Genomic DNA, 19,131 nt, shown 5'->3' with positions numbered 1-19,131 from the left:
CTCTCTTGATCTAAATCAAATATCATTGGAATGATATCAAGAACATCCAATACATTTGGACATGTAGGATGAGCACTTCATAAAGAGGAAGTGAAGATGAACTAAAATTTTGATGCTACATGCATAGCCTAGACAAAAGTTGGATCTTGTTGTTAGGCAAACCACAAACATACACGGACAATCAACCGTCGTGATTAAAAGGTAGTAACATAGGTTAAAAACCCTATGTGATGCATGGAAAACTGAATCAATGATTAGTTTCCAAGTTCTCAGTCAAAAGATGATTCTCCAACATCTCTGTGAACTGGTTGGAGTATTCCAAAAGGGTGCATCATTTGCAATTCTACATAATTGAAATGAATTCATTATTGCCTAAGAAGAAATGAAAGGGAATTGTTTCTAGTGGGAGTTCTTCAATGAACTCAGGTTGATCAGAAGTCTGCTATCTTGATGATTTTATATTTTAAATATGAGAATCATTCTAACAGCAATGAAAGACTAGATCATTCTATGAATATATTCAAAGTTCTTTCATCTTCCATAGAAAGGATGCTAAGAATAGAAAAGTATGATAAACTAAACGTGTGCATCGAATGAGATACAACACTCATATGCAGAAATGGAATCAAGTTTGACTTCCATGAATGTTTTAAGTATTGGGTTAAAGGCTTATATCTAAAACATTAAGTGCTTGATTTTGGGTTAGAGGCCCACAAATTGGTAAGCATTTGATTTAAACATTTATCATTTATGAAATTATATTTTATATTTCATTTAATCTTGGTTTAGTACTTGTAGGGGTTGTTTTTTCTCGCATTGTGGTTTTGTTTTCCCATACGGGTTTTGAGATTTTGAATTTCGAAGGAGTCACCACCAAACAATATTTAAGGGTCCGGTTTGGAAAGACCAAAGTTGACTCTTGTGGATAAGGCATTGAATCTTAGAAACCGAATGGGTGAGATTCGGGCACGGGAACGAACCGCTTATTTGGCGAGCTTTAAAAGTACATTCGATTGCAAGACAAGGATCGTTTTTGAGAAATCCTAATCATGACAATACGTTGGTTGGAGTATGCATTTTAGAACATAGAAATTGCTAATTCTATGTGGCCCTTTTCTTTAAAATTAATTGAAAGAACCTAAGGCAGGTTTGTCCAAGAATTATCTTTGTTAAGCGTGACGTAACCATTTGTATGTTGTTGAATTTAGCATGTGAGGTGATGAAAGCGATAAACATGTAAAGCATCATCACAAGAAATAAAGGAATTATTGAAATGCGTACAAAACCACATCACCTTAAAAAGGTGAGTAAAGAGTGCAGAATTAAAATTGCAAAAAAATAAAGGTGCGATATTGAAAGTAAGTTATTGAAATGCGATTGCGAAATTAAAAGTGCGATATTGAAATGCGGTATTGATAATGCGATAATCAAATGCGGTATTGAAATGCGATATTGAAATTGTATTATTGTACTTGAGATCCGAACGCCAAGACTACTTAATGATAAGTGCGCCCGACACGGATTCAATTCTCTAAAAATCTCCACTTTAGATAAGTTGCTCATCATAAAGAATCCTTGGTTTTGATTACTGAAATAGAACTTGAATATTGAACTTGAATATTGAAATTAGGAGACTAGATTCTTAAAGATTAGACTTGTTAATGTTAAAAAAGGCCTCACCTTTAATATGCTCCATAACTTTGAAGTAGATTCTAGTTTAAGGAGTGATTACAAATAACCATAAACATCATTAAATATTGAATATAAGACTTGTATTTTAACACCAAAAGTTAAATGTTCATGTGTTATAGTTTGGAAAAGGGTTTGCACTTTTCCAAACATCCTTGAACTTTGAAAAGATTTGTATTTTGTAAAATTGTATGGTGATTGTTGTAAAGGAGAAACTTTTCAAGTATGAAAGCTCATCACTTTACTAATCATTTTCGAAAATAAAGCTTGAATCTTGCATATTGATATTAAAAATGTGCTTAGAAAATCATTTGGGAAGAGTTTCAAGAGTAAATACCTCCGCAAAGATGGCACCTTTGAGCATATTTCCTAGTTAGTCATGAGCATGAACTCAAATGACAACATCCTTGGAATTGTATATTGAATTTTAGAAATCTAGAAGAGTAGAAAACATCAAAATGATTTGTTTAGGGATTCGGAATTACCTATTTAGGATTAGGTTAGTTTTCCGATTAGTGCTCCTAATTTCTTAAGTATTTTGGAAATTTTAATTGAAATTGTCATTTTGAACTTGAATTTTGTATTTGATTTTGAGAGGAAAATTTGAGATTACGACGTTGTATTAGGAATCTGCCTCCTGAAATGCTTAGGAAATGAGGGTTTATATAGGGGATTAAGCGCTAAAATCCAAGAACCACCTGCGCTTGGCGCAAGTGCAGGGCCTGGCGCTGGTGACGTGTCCCAGAATCCGCCAAAACAAGGCCGATGACACCGTCCTTGATTTGTTTTGAATTGTTGTACCTTTGTACGATTTTTACGAATTTGGCACGTAGTGTTTTCTTGGAGGTTAAGGCTTGGGTTTGCGTCTAAAAACAAGCCGTTTTTTAATTCGAATTTCGTGTTTGGACTTAGTTTTACAGGACGGGGCCCGACATGCTTGATTTTGTGGGTCGGCGCAAGATAAGTGTTAGAAAAAAGGATAGAGTCTACCTTCAGGCGGTTTTGACGACTCCGATTTTTTTTGTATTTGTATTGCTTTCCGCCTTTGACTTAGAATGGAGCTTGGCATCGAAATTTTGAATTTTGACTCTTGAATTTTTGAATCTTGAGTTTTTGATCTTGAATTTTGAATTTTGAATACTCGGAGTTAATCCGCTGGGCTTCTGTACGGAGTTCTGTCTGATGCTTGACTTGCTGGGGAATATGTCCACTGGGGAAAGAGTTTTTTTATTGACTCTTAGAATTTTAAAAATTTTGTTGACTTTCCTGGAGCTTGGGTCCACTGGGAGTTGAACGCTTAAATCCTTGTATTTTTTGGACTTTGTATGCTTGAGATATTTATATGTCAACGCCGAAGAAACAGATGTATACCAGTATTTATCGGAAGGTAGTATGATTTGACGTTTGATGCCTGGTGTAGAAAACCGTAGCAGCAAAGTTCGCGCAATCAGCACGGATGACCGCACCTAGATTCTCCGCGCATGGAACAGGGCTTGCGCCTGGCGCAAGGGCCAGCGCCCAGCGCAGGGCTTGCTTATATAAGGCCCCCGCCGTGCTTTTGCATGAGCATATTCACTTGTTCCTTCTTGTTTTCTCAAAGTTCGATTGCTCTCTCCCCTTGGTTTCGTTGCTCTTATCTTCCCTATACCTTTGTCCACGTAAGTATTTCATATTTTGCTTATGAAATTACCTTAGAATTGCATGTAGGATAGGTTTTTGCACTTGAAATGTTCTCTTATTTGTTGATTTTGTATTTGTATGGTAGTAGGCTTCTTGTATCTCGTATGAAGAAAATTGTTTTGTAGCCATTTGAACTTGAACTGTTGGAACTTTGTAGAAATTGAACTCTTGTATTTTGAAGTTTTTTACTTACCACTTGTAGATAGTGATTCCATTGGTGACCGTAGTGGGTCTTGTAGGAGAATAGGCTGGGGTAGCCTAGGCGTTGTTGTAGAATTTGAATACTTGCTTCGGCGTGGATAGCCTAGGCGATGGTGTAGAACTGAAATACCTGCTTCGTCGTGGATAACCTAGGCGTTGGTGTAGGACTCGAATACTCCTTTGAAATGGAGGTCCCTGGCTAAATTCGTATGGCCACTTGGGATTTTTAGACTCTTGAATTTTGTAAGGGCTATTATAAGATAGTCCCCAGACTTGGATGTTTATTTTTGTATTTTGAATGCTTTAGTATGCCTCGTCACACTCGGAGAAAACTTGCCGAACGCTCGACTAGTCGAGCATCCATGGAGGATGCTTCGGACAATGAAGCGGCTGAGATAGATCAACCGCCTGCTGGTATGGTTCCGAGGGGAAGACCTGTTTTTGAGGGGGGCGGTTCGTGGCCTATAGACCTTGTATTCCACCCGGGGTTTCATTTGTCTCAGCGGCCACGCGCTGGTTTGGTATGCCTTGTACTGTGCTTTGACCTTGCTGCTTGAACTTGTATAGGTTTGTATTGATCTGCCCCTTTTGTAGACTGATAGGGACGCGATGCGAACATATTGGTCTTTAGAGGATCTTTGGACTATTTCTCCGACCTTGGCGTTGAGGATACCCGAGCGATTTGGGATCAGACTGGCTTTGCCCCTTTCTGGAAGGCGACGAGAGGCTTTAGAGGCAAGGTGGGCGTCAAAGCCCGGACACAAGCCTTGATGGAGTGGTGGTGGGACACCACCAACACATTTCACATAACTATTATTCCCTTCGAGTTTGCCATGATTACCGGCCTCCTGTTTTCTGAGAGAGAGGTGGTTTTCAACAATGACTTGAAATGGCGTTTTGATGGTGTCAGGGACTGGATCGGCCCTGTCATTGATTTGATAAGAGATAGTGATTCCTCCGCTTCTGTGGAGGTTATTTTGACTAGGCTTCGCATGGCTGACATGACAGCGGAGCCGATGGTTCGGCTTTTCTTTCTGGCCCTGGTAGGTCGAGTAGTCGCTCCCGGCAGGAATAGTCGTGTACTGGTGGGATTTTTGAGATCATTGGGCAACTTGACGGTTGTTCCGATCCTTAACTGGGGTGGTTTAGCATATGGCCACCTCTTGTATGAGATGAAGAATGCTTCACGGACTGCATAGTAGAGTTCGGCGAGCATAACTGCCTTGTGGAGAATGCTGGAGGTATTTGGGACTCCTTGTATTTTTTTTTATTTTGTACTTGTATGTTGTATGTTGTATTTTGTAGGCATAAGACTGATTGATGTCTCGTTTGCTTTTTGAAGATTTTGGCCTATGAGCATTTTCCTAGCTTGGCACATGCTCGCTCTAGAATTGCGGCTTACCCGTTTGCTGCCTCTTGGGAAGGAGCGGTTCGCACGCGGGTGTCTTTGGCGACCTTTCATAGAGCTTTGAGAGTTTCTCCTTCCATAGAGGTGCGTTTTTGTATTGTGTTGGATCTTATCCCATTTGTATTTTGTATATTGACTGAGTTGTCTGTCTTGTAGGTGGTTTGGCGCCCTTTTGCTGCTGCGCCCACACCTGCTTCGGCTATGCGAGCCTTCTAATAGTCTAGACGGTGGGTGCTGTTACTGGGGATTTATCGCCCCATGTGGTATCTGGGTGAGAGAGTGACTCCTCAGCACAGTGCAGGAGGCAAGTTTGTCCCTTTGGATCCTCCGCAGTCCATGTTGTCAAAGACTGTTGATGTTACCCGGGTCAATGCGGAGGCTGTGGAGGCTGGTGGCGAGTCCATTTATCTCCCGTGGGAGAATTTTGTAGATAGGAGGGCAAGCTATGAAGACTTCCTGTCGAGGCTTGCTCCACCTGTTCGCTTTGTGCCGCTAGTGAGCTTTGGATTTGAATCTTGTATTTTTTAATTTTGTTCCCTATGCTGACCGGGTCCTCCGCTATGTGGACTCAGATGGGGAGCAGGTGGAGGTTACCGTTTCGATGGCCTCTCCTCCAGATCGAATGGCGGCCGATGCCCTTCCGGAGTACTAAGCAGCTATAAGTGCGTTTGTATCTTCTTTAAATTGGTTGTAATTTCGTATCTGGAAATTGATTTTGGATATTGTATGCAGGCGCCTCGGGTGAGAGTGCGTCGTTGGATGCTCGTGATTGATTCTTTGAAGAAGCATTGTATCAATCTGACCAGGAAGCTTGATGGCCGAGACAGAGATGTGAGTTTACCAACTCTGAGGTGTTTGTACTCTTGAAACTTGTATATGGATATATGATGCTTGTATTTTGAACTTTGTACAGGAGCGTCGTCGAGGCCATGGAGAATCAGAGGATATGGGTCCTCGAGCCGGTATTTCGATGGAGTAGACCAGGCGTAGCTTAGGTCGAGGCACGGACTTTGGTGTTGAGACTCCCAGAGGTACTCGGATGCTGGTTGGGGAGATATTCCCCCTGCTTCTTCTCAGCCTGGTAGACATTCATATTCTTTCGGAGATACAGGCGGTCAGATGCGTTTCATGCCTTGCCCTGACGTCCACTTAGGAGCGAGTAGCTCTCAGCCCTGGGGTACGGCGTCTTGGGCTCATTGGTACGAGCTAGAACGGATGCGCCAAATTCAGGATATGGAGATGCAGCGTCTGCTTGTTGCAACCCAGCTGTCTTATCAGTTTCTTTCCCATCAGCAGGGACCTCAGCGATTTTCTAGTACCCTTCGTATCTCAGAGCAGGATCCAGCTACCCCAGGGACAGAGCTTGACTAGGATCTGGAGCGGTACATGAGTCGGGACAGGAACAAGGAGCCTGTGATCGAGACTGTGGTCGAGGATGACTCGGACTGACCCTGCATGGTAGCGAGTTCTAGCTTTGCCTCGGTTGGGCTTTTGTATGTGGATTTTTGTGTGGATATATGTAGTTGTACTTGTATCTGGATTTGTACACTGTGAATCTTGGATTTTGTATGGTTTGGAATTGGTATGGTTTGAATTTTGCTATGTGTTGTGTTTTTTGCAAGGTTTTGAATTGAATTTTGTATGCATTGTGTGTGCATTTTGAAATTTGTGGCTACATGTATGCATGTAAAATGAAAAAAATTGACCATTTTTTCGGGTATATATACCCATTATAAGCCCCCACTTTGACTGAGGTTTTTTGGTTTAGAAAAAAAGAAAGTCAAAGTATATTCAACCTTTGCTTTTTTGCCCATTTTTTCGGGTGTATATACCCACTATAAACCCCCACTTTGACTGAGGTTTTTTGGTTTACAAAAAGCGCAAGTCAAAATATATTAAACTTTTGCTCATGCACATGCTAACTCGACTTAGGACGTCGATCTAGAACTAAAATGCTTGAATTTTGTACAAATTGACCCGAAATTGACCCGGGTGCTGATTCAAACTGCTTGAAATTGCGCGACTCGCGGCTTCTGGAATATTCGGCATAAATCGTTGGAGCTGATTTGGTTGTACAATGCCATGAGGAGTGCGTACTTGATGTCATGAAGTGGGACGTTGGCTTAGTCCTTCTTGCAAGCTTTGCGCCTGGCGCAGGCTTTGGCGCCCAGCAAAGGTGGTACTTTCGAGTACCACCATAAGTGCTGGTTTTTGTATAAATAGAGAGCATTCCGGATCACTTTTCTTGCACCAATCCTTCACTGCTCTTCTTCACCCTCTACTTCTTCACAAAAAAGAAAGCAAATGGTTGTGTCTTTTGAAAATGCCTTGAACTTTTGGCTTGGTTCGCTAGGCAAACTGGAGAAAAGGGAGCAAGATTGTATGCATCTTGGGGTGCTCGTCTCCTTCCGGTTCGTGAAACGTGATGTGCATTTCATCTATTCTGCTTTAGAGGCTTGGGATCCGACTCACTACGTTTTTCGCTTTTGTAACAACGAGGTATGTCCCCTCCTTGAAGAGTTTAGTGCCATATTGGGTTGGCCCCTTAAGATAGAGCCTTGTATGCCTAGTGTTGAGGAACACTTTTTCTTGGCTTTTGAATGGTATTTGGGCCTGAAGCTCCCACTTTTGAGTGCTATTGTATATGGTCGAGGGGTGGATTTGTCCCTCTTTATCACCCATTTCGCTGGACTTGACATCCCAAAGGTCTACCGTTTGAGGGCTTTGAGTTATTGTATCTTTGCTCGCTTCCTCTTTTCGAGGCAGGGATTTGGCAATGGCAATGCCTCCCTAATAGAGATTGTGGAGTAGTTTTCTTGTGGTAGGGACCCAATGTCGCGTGTGATTGGTGAGACATTGTTGGGCCTTGATATGCTGAATTCGGACCCCTCTTCCATGCCATCAGGAAGCCCGGTGCTACTCCAAGCAAGGATCTGGATTTTCTTGTATATTGAAATTTGTACTTGTATTTAGAACATTGAATTTTGAATTGTTTTCTTGTATTTTCCCCAAGGTCTGGCTTATGGAGAGACTCATGTTGGTGGCACCACCAGAGAACATGGCAAGCTATAATAAGAAGGGATTCACCATGCGGCCCATGATGTATGGCCGACTTTCACTGGATGAGTGGCGTTGCGCACTCTCGGAGATTGGATCTTGTATCAGGTGGGTAATTCCATGGTGGGGAATTGCTGCTATGAGACATGCACCTGGTTCTACTGCTTTGAGTGTACCTAGCCTTTCTATGTTAGTCTTCTACTCTCCTGCTAGAGTGATGAGACAATATGGCTTAAGGCAAGAAATTCGGGATTGCGCTGAGGAGCATCCGAAACCCATTGTACTAAATGCTAATTGTCTTGCAGTTTAGAGGCGGTATTGGGTTGCCAAACCATTCTTGAACATTCAATTCCCACCTGAGCCTGTTACTCTGTCTGCGGGGTATATTGTATGGATCAAAGGTCCAATCCAAAGGGAAATTTCTTTCTCCGGGTCCATCGAAGCCCGAGGTTCTAGAGCTAGACGCCCTGCATCAACTGATTATTAAGAAGGTGACGGTAGTGTGGCCCGTCCGGTGCTTGATCGTTCTAGGTCCAAAGGAGGTTCGTCATCCTCCCGTCTTGGAAGATTAGATGGTTTCTTCTCCCGCCGCTTGGGCAAGGGAAAGATTGATGACTGATTGCAGGAAGGGCAACGGGATAGTACTCAAGGTGCCAAGACTCAAGAGCATAGTCGCCCAACCTCAGATCTTTGTAGGATTGATGTGTTTGAAATTGTATTTGTAGAAAATGTGTTTTAGAGTGTTTTTAGAAGATGTGTTTTGGAAGTGTGTTTAGTGGAAGTGAAAAGGCTTTGAACTTTGCTTCACTTGATTCCAACCTTATAATCGAATTAGCTTTGATTGAGACCTTAGAGTCAAATAAAGTTATTTGAAGGTTATGTCAGATTCCGCTTGAACATGCTTTACACTTTTGGAATAAGGACAACAACGACCACTGAATTTTGAACTTTGATTTTTGATTTTAGGATGCCCTTAATTGAGGAAACTTTGAATTTTTTTGTATTAAGGTGGCCAGGCCTTGGAATGAGGTTGCTTACGTGTCCCGTTAAGGAATCAAGCCGAACGTAGTTCTAACCTACAAAAAATTTTGAATTTGAATTTTGAATTTTGAATTTAGACATAGAACTTCTTGAGCTGATCCAGGTTCGTCAAAGAACAGAACTCAGTCCCATCGACAACTGTTAACTCGAGAGCTCCCCCAGAAAGGATTTTCTTGACAATGTTTGGCCCGGCCCAATTGGATCTGAATTTTCCCCTTGGGTCCATGACACTCTTGCGAAGGGCTTTCAGGATAAGCTCGCCTTCCTTGATGTTTGATATTTTTGTAGAATTAGTGACAATGAGGTTATTCTGGCCTATTCGTTGAAATGTTTGGCCACTCGGCGTTGATAAACTTGTACTTGGTGAGTGGCTTGAAGCCGTCGCTCATCGAGCATGACTAGCTCGTCGTATCTTGATTGTACCCATGCAGCTTCGAGGACTATCCTTACATAAGGTATTTCTAGCTCGATATGTTGTATCGCTTCCATTCCGTAGACCAATGAAAATGGAGTTGCGCCAGTTGAAGTGCGAATTGAAGTTCGATACCCCCACAATGCAAAGTGCATCTTCTAGGGCCGGTCTTTGTAATTTTTTGTCATCTTCATGATGATGGTTTTGACATTCTTGTTGGCTTCTTCGACTGCCCCATTGGTCTGTGGGCGATAAGGCGAAGAGCGGTGATGTTGAATTTCCCAAAGCTTGGGTCCGCTGGGATTGTTGTATTGATCATTGTACGGTATCCCTTATGAATTTTAAACTGTTGAAGCTTGTAGATGTTTTTATAACTTGAACCTTTGTAGTTTGTACCATGAAATTTTTACTTTGGAATTATAAATGCCTTGCTTGGCATAACCTTTCTCGGTTAGAGATTATAGAACTTGAATTTTGAATCTTTGTACATTGAATCTTGTATTTGGTGAATAGTTCTTCACATTCGCCTTGGAAATGGGTTACCTGATCACTGATGAACTTGTAAGGAACGCCGTATCTGCATATGATGTTTTGAATGAACTGGGCCACTTGCTTGGAACCCAATATTTTGAATGATCTGTCCACTTGGACTCTCGAATAAACCCGGCCTTTAGCTGCTTAGAGACCTCTTGAATTTTGAGGGAAACATCCAGTTTCATGCGACGGAGTTTCTGTTTGATGGGCTTTGAACCTGGAATGAGGGGAATTGTATGCTGACCGATGCTTGGATCAACCCCTGGCATAGCACGATAGGACCATGCGAAGACGTGTATGTACTCTGAAAGTAACTTGATCAGATCATCCAACTCTGCTTGAGATAGAGTCAAACCAATCTGAACTAGTTTTGGATCACTGCTGTTAGAAAGGTTAACTTTTTCTGTTTCCTCAATTATGGGTATCCTATTTTCATGATTTTCGATAGCTTTTAAGATTTCAAAGTCAGTTTCTTGAGAAGCTTGGACTTGAAGAGTAGGAGGAAATTGAAGTATTATTGAAATTAGCAATCATTACATCGACAACTTTAACTTGAAGTTCAGCCTCGAAGGGCACTTGATTGATGCAAGACTCTAGCTCTAGACTCTTAGACTCATCACTAGACTCGGACTCATCCTCATACTCGGACTCGCTCATCATAGGTCCTTCGCCCACAGTAATTTTGAACACTTGATATTGAGACTGGCTACGGCGGCCATGAACTGGGCAATCGGATCAACACCTGCAATTTGTTCCTGAATTGGTTCTTGAGAGGGGCTTGAAGTTTGATTTGTAGAAGACGGACTTGCTGCTTGTTCGATACCGGCTATATGGGAGGATAGGACTAACGGTCCTCTCTTCAATCTCTCTCCTCTTCGGCGAACCAATAAGATCCTTTGATTCCTATTTAGGACACATGACATGACTTTAGAACTTGGACTTCCCGACACATGATATGATATGCGTGGAATGAATGAGACCTAGACATGACTCTAAGTGCCACTCCGAAGATTCGGGATTTTGGATTTTGTACTTGTATTTGGGGTTTGCAACCCATTGAAATATTTCAGAGGGATATCAACCTATTAGGATTAGTATAAGAATTTGTACTTGTATCGGGATTTACAACCCGTTGGAAATATTTTTGAAAGGAGCTTCATTATTTTGTGGAGACTTCCTCCTTGTACTATTTCTAGAGATTTGCAACCTAGCATTAGAACTTGGAATATCGAAAGGGAATTTTGACCCGATTGGATTTTGTATATTTGTTCCGGGATTTGCAACCCGTTGGAACTATTTCAAGGGAATTTCAACCAAAAATCGAATTTGGAATATTTCAAGGGAATTTCAACCCGTTTGGACTTTGAGTATTTCAAGGGAATTTCAACCCAAAATTGAATTTGGAATATTTCAAGGGAATTTCAACCCGTTTGGAATATGAGTAATTTCAAGGGAATTTCAACCCAAAATTGAATTTGGAATATTTCAAGTAAAGTTCAACCCGATAATAGAACTTGGGATATTTTAGGGGGATTTCAACCCGATGGAATTTAGAAATATTATAGGGGGATTTTAACCCGATGGAATTCGTATGGGGTTTGTATTATTTCAAGGGTTTTTCAACCCGTGAGAAAGGAAATTGGATCTTGTACTATTTCAAGGGAATTTCAACCCGATCGAAAAGATTGAATTTTGAATTATTTTTAGGGACTTTCAACCCGTTGGAATTTGAAAATATTTTAGGGGGATTTCAACCCAAAATCGGATTTGGAATATTTTTGGGGGATTTCAACCCAAAAATCGGATCTGGAATATTTTAGGGGGATTTCAACCCATTGGATTGGAAATGTTTGTAGAAATTGAATTTGTATTATTTCTAGGGATTTTCAACCCGTGAGAATTGTTTTTGAATTTTGTATTTGGGAGCAATGGTAGACAAGAATCTTTGTAACTTGAAAGCGAATTCGAAACATGAGTTTGATTTGGAGTTGGAACTTCGAATTTGAAAAGAGGAGTTTTACATAGGAGATGAGGCTTTGAATTTTGAATGTTGAAGGTGTTGGAATTTTTGGACTTGAAAACCCGGCATTACACCGTCATAGGTTTTAGGCATTCGAAATTGGATTTCGAACTTTTTATTTTTTAAAAGTGTTTTGAATAGAAATTTGAGACTTGAAAATCCGGCATTACGCCGCCATGGATTTGGAAATTTGAGGCTTGAGGTTTTGAACATAGGATTTTGATTTGAAAGTTTGAATTGAAAATCCGGCATTATAACGCCATTGGATTGGGAATTTGAATTTGGAATTTGGAAACTGGACTTGAAAATCCGGTATTATAACGCCGTTGGGTTTGAATTTGGAATTTGGCATTTGTGCGTGAGGCGTGTTTAGGGGTTTTAAATCAAATGTGGTGGCACTCCTAAAATACCCTAAATCGGTGATTTTAGATGCATGAGGTTTGAATGATGCTCCTAAGGGTTAGGTTTCCTAGTTGGATGCTAATGGTTTTGGCGAAGATAGAACTCGAGGTTAGTCATTCACGCGTGCAAAGACGCCCATACAAAGCACAAATAGCACGTTGTCACACTAACATGAATATGAATGAGACATGCAAAGTTTGTATGATGCAAGTGGTCGACTTTGGGTGTCAAAAAGGTCCTTGACTAAGAGGCGGATCCGGCAATAACCTTTCACATCCACCTAAGGGACGTGCTTGTTGGCAGACGACCTCCATGCTTGACATCAGGAATGTCAAGCAAATGTCAAGTTTCGGTAGGCGCGGAAATGGTCACACACTATGGTCAGGAACCGTATGGAGAGTGGCCATTTCGTTGCCCCCGGGGCAAACCCGAATGTAGAACACATTCATGTTGGGCAAGGTAGAAATTCGGTTTGCACAAGTATGGTTTTTGAAAATATGCATGCCATGCTTAGAAATCACAAATTGTACTCGAATATTGTACATGAAAATCTCATTTTTCGGCATTAGTTCTCGAGGTTTGGGAGCGTTCTTCGAAATTGAAAATCTGAACAGAACTACCACCCGAATACTTGGGCAGAATGAGCAGCCAGCCACTGGAAGCCATTATGTTGTATGCAGGCAGCAGCGCCTGGCGCAGGGGCCTATGCCTAGCTTTACTGCTGGCATCAAGAACTTGAGCGTGGCAGTGGCAGGTTGCTCATGGACTGCTCGCATAGTCGAATTGAAATTTAGAACTCCCCAACGGAGTCGCCAGATTGTAGGGGGTTGTTTTTTCTCCCGCGTTGTGGTTTTGTTTTCCCCTACGGGTTTTGAGATTTTGAACTTCGAAGGAGTCGCCACCAAACAATATTTAAGGGTCTGGTTTTGAAAGACCAAAGTTAACTCTTGTGGATAAGGCATTGAATCTTAGAAATCGAATGGGTGAGATTCGGGCACGGGCACGAACCGCTTATTTGGCGAGCTTTAAAAGTACATTCGAATGCAAGACAAGGATCGTTTTCGAGATATCCTAATCATGACACTAAGTTGGTTGCAGCATGCATTTTAGAACATAGAAATTTCTACTTGTATGTGGCCACTTTGCTTTAAAGTTAATTGAAGGAACCTAAGGCCGGTTTGTCCAAGAATTATCTTTGTTAAGCGTGACGTAACCTTTTGTATGTTGTTGAATTTAGCATGTGAGGTGATGAAAGCGATAAACATGTAAAGAATCATCACAAGAAATAAAGGAATTATTGAAATGCGTACAAAACCACATCACCTTAAAAAGGTGAGTAAAGAGTGCGGAATTGAAATTGCAAAAAATAAAGGTGCGATATTGAAAGTGTGTTATTGAAATGCAATATTGAAATTACGATATTGAAAGTGCGATATTGAAATGCGGTATTGAAAGTGCGATATTGAAATCCGGTATTGAAATGCGATATTGAAATGCGATATTGAAATTTTATTTTTGTACTTGAGATCCAAACGCCAAACGACTACTTAATGATAAGTGCGTCCGAAATGGATTCAATTATCTCAAAATCTCCACTTTAGATAAGTTTCTCATCATAAAGCATCCTTGATTTTTATTATTGAATATTGAACTTGAATATTGAAATTAAGAGACTAGATTCTTAAAGATTAGGCATTTTAATATTAAAAAGGCCTCACCTTTAATATGCTCCATAACTATGAAGTAGATTCTAGTTTAAGGATTGATTACAAACAACCTTAAACATCATTGAATATTGAATATAAGACTTGTATTTGAACAGCAAAAGTTGAGTGTTCATGTGTTCTAGTTTGGAAAAGGGTTTGCACTTTTCCAAACATCCTTGAACTTTGAAAACATTTGTATTTTGTAAAATTGTATGGTGATTGTTGTATAGGAGAAACTTTTCAAGTATGAAAGTTCATCACTTTACTAATCATTTTCGAAAATAAAGCTTGAATCTTGCATATTGATATTAAAAATGTGCTTAGAAAATCATCTGGAAAGAGTTTCAAGAGTGAAAACTTCCCCAAAGATGGCACCTTTGAGCATATTTCCTAGTTAATCATGAGCATGAACTCAAATGACAACATCCTTGGAATTGTGTTATTAAATTTTTGAAATGTAGAAGAGTAGAAAACATCATAATGATTTGTTTAGAGATTCGGAATTACCTATTTAGGATTAGGTTAGTTTTCCGATTAGTGCTCCCAATTGCTTAAGTATTTTGGAAACTGTAATGGAAATTGTCAATTTGAACTTGAATTTTGTATTTGATTTTGAGAGGAAAATTTGAGATTACGACGTTGTATTAGAAATCTGCCTCCTCATATTCTTAGGAAATTAGGGTTTATATAGGGGATTAAGCAGCTAAAATCCAAGAACAACCTGCGCTTGGCGCAGGTCCAGCGCCTGGCGCAGGTCCAGCGCCTGGCGCAGGTCCAGCGCCTGGCGCAGGTCCAGCGCCTGGCGCTGGTGACGCGTCCCAGAATCCGCCAAAACAAGGACGATGACACCGTCCTTGATTTGTTTTGTATTGTTATACCTTTGTACGATTTGCACAAATTTGGCACGTAGTGTTTTCTTGGAGGTTAAGGCTTGGGTTTGCGTCTAAAAACAAGCCGTTTTTAATAAGGATTTCGTGTTTGGACTCGGTTTTACAGGACGGAGCCCGGCATGCTCGGTTTTGTGGGTCAGACCCGAATTTGGATTGCTTAATGTCATTTCGACTAGAAAAGGACCTTGTAAAAACCGATGGAGAGGTACATTGGGTTAGATTGTGTTTGGATTTTGAAATTGATTTTTCGAAATTGAATGTTGTACCAAGTTTCGGAATTGAAACGAGCTCGGGAATTGGACTTTGGGTATTGGATTTTGGAATACACTTTAGCAATTGGGACGTCCGCACGGATTTGCACCAACCACCTAGCAAGGATAATAGTATCGTCATCATCCCATTAGGGGAGACACGAATTAGGTGTATACAGTATTAAATGATGAAGTTCAAGTGATTCAAAACATTCAAATGGGATGTCAAGATGGATTCTTTGACAAAGAAACACCCATAAGTGAACTTGAATAATTAATCACAAAAGGATCCCTAATCCAGGTCATTGACAAGTTGGACGACCAATGACTAATGAATATTAGATTCCAAGTTGATTCATAGTTCAGTTTCTTGAACTAGATGGACTGGATGTCAGAAATAATTTGCATAGATACTTATTGGATCTTGTATCAGATTGACCATGAGAAAACTTTAAGAGATTAAAGTCATGTCATAAGTAGTTCTCATTAATGGTGATTGGAACCTATTCCTCAAAATCTGAGTAGTTATGGCTGCTTGTTTGAGAATTAGTTCGCTTTGATGCTCTCTAAACGTCGCACCGTAAAAGGAGACTCTAAAAGCAGTTATTGGGCATACTATGAATCTAAGTAATTTGTTCATAAGTTACAATAAGGGATTGTCCTCCTATATTTGATAGGATAAGGTGTTGTTGTTGTACAAGGCCGCTCGAAGAGTTAGATACTGTGAAAATGTATGGTTGTGCTCAGAATTGTTAAGGCTTAACCTTCAGTAAAAGTTTAACAGTTGAACTCAGTAATTAGAGAAATACTTCTTTGGATCTTACCGTATGTTCAGTAAGTAACACCAAGAGACAAAGGACTTGGAATGCAAACTTGTCTGAATGACAAGTGGGAGACTGAAGGAAATATGTCCTTCACCCAAAGTGCATTGATCCAATACCAAGGTTCGGATTAAACGAACAATTAATTCAGTGAGATCAAGTGATCAGAACATCTAGTTGGAGCAATGTTTCCGATCAGTGAGTTCTAATCTATATTAGGCTCACAGCTTACTCTTGACTGAACCTATAAGGTCACACCATTGGCATGTAACATATTACAAGATTAAATGAATCGGGAATTCATTTAATAGCTTTTCGAGAATTTAGTTCGGAAAAACATAAATATACAATATTGAAGGAAATATGTCCTTCACCCAAGGTGCATTAAGTCTAATACCAAGGTTCAGATTAATTGCGAACAATTAATTCGGTGAGATGAAGTGATTGGAACAGCTAGCTGGAGCAATGCTTCCGATCAGTGAGTTCTAATGGATATTGAACTCACAACTTACTCTTGATTGAACCTACAAGGTCACACCAATGACACGTAACAGATCACCGGATTAAATGAATCGGAAATTCATTTAATAGCTTTTCGGGAATTAGTTGGAAAACGTATTATACGATACGACCTTGCATCGGAATCATATATTGTATCGCGAATATTCGTAAGCTAGGCGAAACGAATAAATCGTATCGTACGGCGGTGATTCGTCGTATACGAAACGATAAATAATATATCGGAAATATATTAATCGCGGATACGGAAAGGGGCAACGCTGCCAGCCCAACGAGCCAAGGCGCACAAGCGCGCAAGGCCCACTGGGCGTAGCAGAGAGCCAGCGCGCAAGGCCCAAGCCTTGGCTGGGCGCGCGCGCACACGAGAGGTACAGCAGCAGCAGCGCACACAGCGCGGCCCAAGGCCCAGCGCCTGTGTGGCTGTGCGCGTGTGGGCTTGCACGGACGTGGCTGGCTGGCGCATGGCCTATGTGCCTTGGCCGGTTGATATTATAACCTAAGGGGTATAATATTATTCCATCTCACCTTTTCCAATAACCTAATGCAAAATCAGATTCTAACCTAAGGCAAGAGAAACCCTAAACTCTATGTGCCTCCATTAGAATTGTTCTTCCCAAAAGCACAAACTCTTGATCGATTGTCTAAGCTACGATAATCAAGACGGATCTGATTGTGTCGGTGAACCAAGTAGAGGAACGACAAGTGGAGTTCTTTGTTCGTGTTCGTTGACGGATTATTGTGGAAAACACGCTTCGAATGTAAGTTTGCTTAATCTGTGCTTTATACATGTTTCCTGGCTTTGGGGATTGTTCCGCACATGTTATTATGTTTAACTGTATTCCCCTACAGTGGTATCATGAGCCTTATGTATTCAAAGCATGAATTAGCATGATTATTATTGTTTTTGCATTGTCGAAATGTTTGGAATTTTTGTTGATTTTTCGGAATTTTTTCGAATTATGGGATTAATAGCGAAATTGGCAGTTCCGAAATCAAAAATATTCGCTTTTTCGATTTTTAAAACCCTAATCTGACGGAAAACGATTTTCTAAGATCAACTCATTTGAATAGAATTGCAAAAACAGGCCTCGAAGCATCGTTTTTTGGGCATTTTTGTCAATTTTTCATTAAAAATTAAAAGTGTCGGACAGTAATTCAATTAAAAGGTCGACCTAAACTACTCGGAATTTCTTGAAATTTTGACACAATGTTTCTGGGTATATGCCTGATCTATGGTAAACATTTCATATTTTTCCAATAAGTATAAACCCTAATTTTGCCTTTCCCCAATTCGTAAAATTTACAACCTTATTGAATTTTAATTAATTTTTGTTTAATAATTCGGTTAATTGGGGAAGGGGGTATAATTTCATGGGTCAGTGGCTAATTTTAAAAATTATTGGAATAAAATTTTGAATGGTTTCGTTAATTTTAATCGCACTTAAACCAAATTATTAATAATCTGAAATTTAATTGTTTATGAACGATATAAAGTTTCGGATTTTTTTAATTAAAAGTTCAATCTTTAAAGTTGATTCGATCGTTCTTGAAAGTTTGAATATTGTTAGCCCTTGATTTATTAATTTTACGAAATTGGATTGTCGTTAAAGTTTATTAAATCGTTAAAATCGTTGTTTTTCGAAAATTAAATCGTAACTTTTTTTGAAAAATAAAATTAATGCAAGTTCGTGAATTAAATTTAATTTTAATTAAGTTGGTCCGTATTACGAACCAAAAACACGAACATGAGCATGGTGGAAGTATGGCTCGTCGAGCCATACGAGGCCATTGTGCTCGCCGAGCCATGCGACACGGGCAGCAGCAGCAAGGCTGCGTGCCTCGTGCGCGCTAGGCAAGGAAGGGGCAGGCGAGGAAGCTTGCGGGGCTGCGACGAAGCAAGGGCAAGCCTTGCGACTTCCAGCACACTCGATGCACAACACACGTAACGCAGGGGCAGGATGGCTGCGGGTAGGCGGTGCGCATGCGGTGCGATGGGCCTGGGGCGCGCGGGCATTGCTCGTATGCTCTTGGGCCGCACGCACGATGGGGCTTGGGGTGCGCGGGCAATGCTCGTGTGCTCTTGGGCTTCAAGCAAGGCGGGGCTGGGCGCAAGCCTAGCCCGATTTAGCAATTAGACTTTTTTTTTAAAATCGTTTAATTCGTTGGGCTTCGTATATTTGCATTAATTTGGGCTAACGGGATATTTAATTTAATATTTTATTTGCTTGGGCCGGGCCGCGAGTTTTAATTTAATATTTCATAATTAATTATCCGGAATAATTATTGGTTTGAGTGGGAGCCACTAAATGAAATTAAAATGAAATAATTATTTTAATTATTTCGTAGGTCGCATTATTTTAATTAAATTCAATTTTAATTAGAATAAAGTCTAAAGATTAATAATTTGGAAATTGATTAATCTTTTAGGACGCGTTTATGTGAACGTGAATTTTAATTAATTCACGTAAATACTTGCATATTAACATGGGCCATTCGTTTT

Source organism: Spinacia oleracea, chromosome 3, assembly GCF_020520425.1.
Source record: "Spinacia oleracea cultivar Varoflay chromosome 3, BTI_SOV_V1, whole genome shotgun sequence".
Classification (NCBI taxonomy): domain Eukaryota; kingdom Viridiplantae; phylum Streptophyta; class Magnoliopsida; order Caryophyllales; family Amaranthaceae; genus Spinacia; species Spinacia oleracea.
This window is presented reverse-complemented; position numbering follows the sequence as displayed.